This window comes from Mastomys coucha, unplaced genomic scaffold (assembly GCF_008632895.1).
Source record: "Mastomys coucha isolate ucsf_1 unplaced genomic scaffold, UCSF_Mcou_1 pScaffold20, whole genome shotgun sequence".
Classification (NCBI taxonomy): Eukaryota; Metazoa; Chordata; class Mammalia; order Rodentia; family Muridae; genus Mastomys; species Mastomys coucha.
In genome coordinates, this window is record NW_022196903.1 from 143,455,219 (window position 1) to 143,460,204 (window position 4,986).

At 39.6% G+C, this 4,986-nt stretch overlaps 1 non-coding gene across 1 annotated transcript; it reads left to right on the plus strand.

The window, feature by feature from the left end:
• Positions 1-4,118: 4,118 nt before the first annotated feature.
• On the plus strand, positions 4,119-4,225 carry LOC116100065. The gene has a single exon (XR_004122432.1). It is a non-coding gene; the product is annotated as a U6 spliceosomal RNA (small nuclear RNA).
• Positions 4,226-4,986: the final 761 nt, after the last annotated feature.

Consider the following 4,986-nt stretch of genomic DNA (forward strand, 5'->3'; position numbering starts at 1 on the left):
ACACACACACACACACACACACACATACATACACACACTTAAAAATAATAAAAATAAATCTTGAAAGTATTCTCATATTTATTGAAAGGAATAACTTGGCTTAACTCAGGCTAACTCCATGACAGGCTGTAAACTAGCAGTTCAGGAGACCAGGCCTAAGTTTCTACTTCCCAGAACTGGACAAATCAGTTACCGAAACAACTGCAGGCTTATATAAAAGGTACCCCTCCCCAGCTTGTGAAAGGACAGTTAGCCAAACTTGTGACCAAGAGGTCAAAAGCTACCCCTCTGTACTGGCTGGTTTTGTGTGTCAACTTGACACAGGCTGGAGTTAACACAGAGAAGGGAGTTTCAGTTGGGGAAGTGCCTCCATGAGATCCAGCTGTGGGGCATTTTCTCATTGCCCCTTGTGGGTGGTGCCATCCCTGGGCTGGAAGTCTTGGGTTCTATAAGAGAGCAGGCTGAGCAAGCTAGAAGCAAGCCAATAAAGAACATACCTCCATGGCCTCAGCTCCTGCTTCCTGACCTGCTTGAGTTCCAGTCCTGACTTCCTTTGTGATAAACAGCAATGTGGATGTAAGCCAAATAAACCCTTTCCTCCCCAACTTGCTTCTTGGTCATGATGTTGTACTGGAATAGAAACCCTGACTAATACACCCTCCTTGACATAAAGCAAGAATAGTCAAGTATGCTTGGAGCAAGACCCTAACCAATCATAGCATTACCCAGATGCCCAGAGATAGATCCCATCAATCAAGACATAGATCCTACCCCTCCCTAATGGTCCTCTTTAAAACTGAATCTGCAAATTCAGTCAGGGTCCTTTCATCCTAATGTAATTGGGCCCCTGTATTCCCTGTATTAGGGAATGTGTTGTACAATTGTGTCTCTTCGGAATATCAGAAACTACATCCATAAAGTTTGACCAACATGAATGCTAAAATCCAGGCCAGTAAATAAATGTTCAAAAAATGTTCTTTCCTTTTGCATACTATTTGAGTCTGGGGTATCATTCAGCAATTCATGGGCTGTAACATATAGTATACACACTATTTCTGTGTGTAAATATTGACTGGAAGTATTATATTCAAAGGTATACATCTTCTGTGAAGTTAGGTATTAAAAATGAGGAGGTATTTACTAACGGGGAAGAGAACTTTGCTGTGAGATAGTGTCCAGGCTGAGTAGCAAACCTATCTATCTATCTTCCTAGTTTTGAGACCCTTTAATACAGTTCCTCATGTTGTAGTGACCCCCCCAATCATGGAATTATTTCTTTGCTACTTTATTACTGTTATTTTGCTACTGTTATGAACTATAGTGTAAATATCTAATATGCAGGATATATGTCTGATATGTGACCTCCAAAATGGCCATGACCTACAGGTTAGAACCACTGATATCCAAACAGCACAGCTGGGCTTTTGTGAAGTGCCACGGGCCGGGCCAGTCGAAGGTCCCTCAACCCAAGGGAGAAATTGGGGTCCCAGTAATCAGGTGATCAAGGAGTCTGTGGGGGAAAAATGATACATAGACGCAAACACAAGGGAGTGTTGTATCTGAATGTGTATTCTCAAAATAGGCATCAGACTTTTATGGTCATTACAAAACAGAAAGAAAAGTCAGGCAGCATAAAGTTCAAGGTACATCGAGGTCATCTGAAGTACAATGGGTCTAAAGCAGCAGCCACCTCCTCTGGATGGGCACCACAAGCCCGAACTCAGAGCGCTCGGGCTGCATGGCGCCAGCTGAGTCCCAGGGGACTGTAGGCTGCAGGAGGGTAGAGTCTTGAGTGCTTCTCAGCACACACATACTAGGCTCATGGTCCAGCCCATCCTTAGTAAATGTGCAACTATGCTAATTTTCTGGGCTAGCAGAGATATGCCCCATGGGTCCCATTCTACTAATTCCTGGGAGTGGCTTAGCTGTAATTCTAATGTGGTCTGCTATATGTGACTGAAATGAGGATTCTAGTTGACCTTGCCCTGGGATTATCAACTCCCATTCAGCAACCTTCAATGCCCGACCTTCCTCATTATCTCCCTAACAATGCCGAAGGCAATTAGTCTGAATGGGTAACATTCCCTACGAAATTCCAAGCTGGGGTTCAGCTAAGATGTTGGAACATTGGTTAAGGTCAGTCAGAAAGCAACATCCAATTTTGTTCAGCTATTAGTAAATCATTCCTTGGGGGCACCTCTATACAGAAAGAAAGTATGCGAGATCTTCCATCAACTAACACAAGGAGAAGTTTGGAACACATCCATGTTAGGAGATGCCAAGGAATTCTAGGATGTTAACTTCTTTGAAGCTTTTCGCCTCTGTGGGCTGCTGTCACACAGACTCTACTGGAGTAAGTGTGGCAGTGAAGGTGAAGCTTCCTCAAAAAAGAATCAAGGAGTGTGTTAAAAGCAAACCTAAAGGCATAAGGTGTATCTTAGTGGGGTAGCAGCAAGTTTTGGCTATACCGCTTTGGCTTCTTGAGGATTACACATGTTCACCTACCCAGGAGCTATCTTTGGATCTGTAAATGAAAGATACACACACATTAGTTTATTTTTAAAATGCTTTGACTGCCTCAAAGGCTGGGCACTCCTAAACCTTCCCTGCTACCCTAGGTCACTGGCCACTTCTCTGAAGTCTCACATGGCTGGTTGGCTTTATTTTTTGCCACTCCTGTGTCCCATTCTTATACTCCAAGTCATTGTGATTTTCTCTGGGTCCTCTCCCTTGAAACTCTAAGGGTCCCACTCCATGCCCAGTCATTGGCTGTTGGCATCTTTATTGATCAATCAAAAACAAATTAGGGACAAGGATTTTTAGCATTTGGACAAGTAAATTCCCAATTGAATCAAAGCATTAGAACCAATCTCCAACACCTCACCTTTTCTGTCCAAAATTAAAAACAACAAAAACAACCCCCCCAAAACAAAAAAACAAAAACCCCCTCTTCTCTCAGACATAAATTTAGAACAACCATAATTATATAAATCATAGAGTATGATATACAATTAACATCCAGTTTATTATATTTGTCAATTAGATAAAGTATTCTACCATCATTCCTAACATAGAGTTTATGATTCTATACTTGAATTATGTTTTTATTTCAGCCTGTTACACCATATAAAAACCATGTTTTTAATTCTGTATCATATCTTTTAATATTAAACAACTAAAGTTTGCTCATGGATCTTTATTTGTTTAGTCTTTAACGCCATCAGAAATCTGAGAATGAATTAAATATTAACTGAGTATATAGGAAGCTCCAAACTCAAACAATTGTAGAGAGAGCTGACTACCTGGACAGTTCCCTAATTTTTTATAACGTTGGAGCATCTGTCTTTAGCCTTTTGGACCAGAGCCATCTGGCAGACCCAGCAATGAAGTAGGAATATAAAGGACTAGATTACCCTGAGATTAGTAATTGGCAGAGATTGGTAGTCAACTATCCCACATCTGTTTGTCCTTTTGGACAGTATTTTTTCTGTAGATAAGTAAGCAATTTTTTCCCTGTGCCTACCTTGCCATGATAAGCAACCTTGCATGGAGGTAAAGATGCTCAATTCTTCTTTGAAGGAGAATGGAAAGGCTGTCAGGAGCAGATATGTCTTGTTGTCAAATGATCCTTAATAATGAAATAACATTAAATGTCACGTTCTGTGGTTTTCTGATGTTTTTAAAGGCTATCTATGTAAAGTGTATTTGAACTGTTAATCTTTAGCTACTTCTAATTAGCCATTTCTATTTGATTAATATTGAAAACACCTAATTATAATTAAGTCAGAATCTAATATAACCATGAGTTTACTATCTGACCCTTAACTTATCATGGTCTACTTGATCATCCTAAACAGTTTGTAACAGCAGTTATAAAAGGACTTGGTCAAAGTCTTGTGTTCTTAAATGAGTTGCATAGGCACTATCTAAGAGTAACAATATTAATTTCAAATTGTATCAATATACAAGTTTATGCCAGTGGAAACTTTAATTCTATATCAATATATAAATTCTGTACCAATGTAAGAAATTGTAATTTCAATTTTATATCAGTTATAAAGATTTCTATCAATGTAAAGTTATGGCTACACAATGCTTTGCTCAAGAATAAATTTAGTGTGCTTGCTTCAGCAGCACATATACTAAAATTGGAACGATACAGAGAAGATTAGCATGGCCCCTGAGCAAGGATGACATGCAAATTCGTGAAGCGTTCCATATTTAAAAAAAAAAAAAAGAATAAATTTACTAATCCATTCCATCTATTTCCTCTCTGTTCAAAATTATGACCATTCCCAAATTATCCCTTAAAATGACAACCTATTTATAATTTGTATAATAACCATAACCAGACACCCAAGCCCAAGGAATTGAGCTAATGACTCACCATGGTTTCTTCCTGCTGAATAGGGTCGACGAGAAATTCTTTAAAGAGGTGAGGAAGGGTAGGAAAATTAGAAAATTGGTTAGACTTAAGAAAGCTAGCTTTAGCATCTGTTATCCAGCCTTTGTATGCCTTTGTATGCTTAGAATGCTCAGGGATTGACTAAAGTTCTTACTGGCTTTGAAAGGCTGGAGAATCTTAGAATTTAAAATGAGGGCATTTAATAGAAATGTATGTATAATGTGTAACCTTTACTTAAAGAAGGCATAGGAAGTCTCTGTGAGCCAGGAATGTGGACTGGTCAGTTCCAGGAACAAGATAGCAGTCAGCTATTAAGAAGATAACATTGCCCAGAATAAGGAATAGGATATCGGTCAGTCATTAAGAAGATAGCATTGACCAAACCACAGGTTATTGGTCATCTAATTAGCCACCATGTGGTTGCTGGGATTCGAACTCAAGATCTTCGGAAGAGCAGTCAGTGCTCTTACCTGCTGAGCCATCTCGCCAACCCCCCCTCCTTGAATTATTTTTAATAGTGGGTTCTCAGCCACCATGTTGCACACCATAGTGGTAGACACTTCTTAACAGGAACACACCTT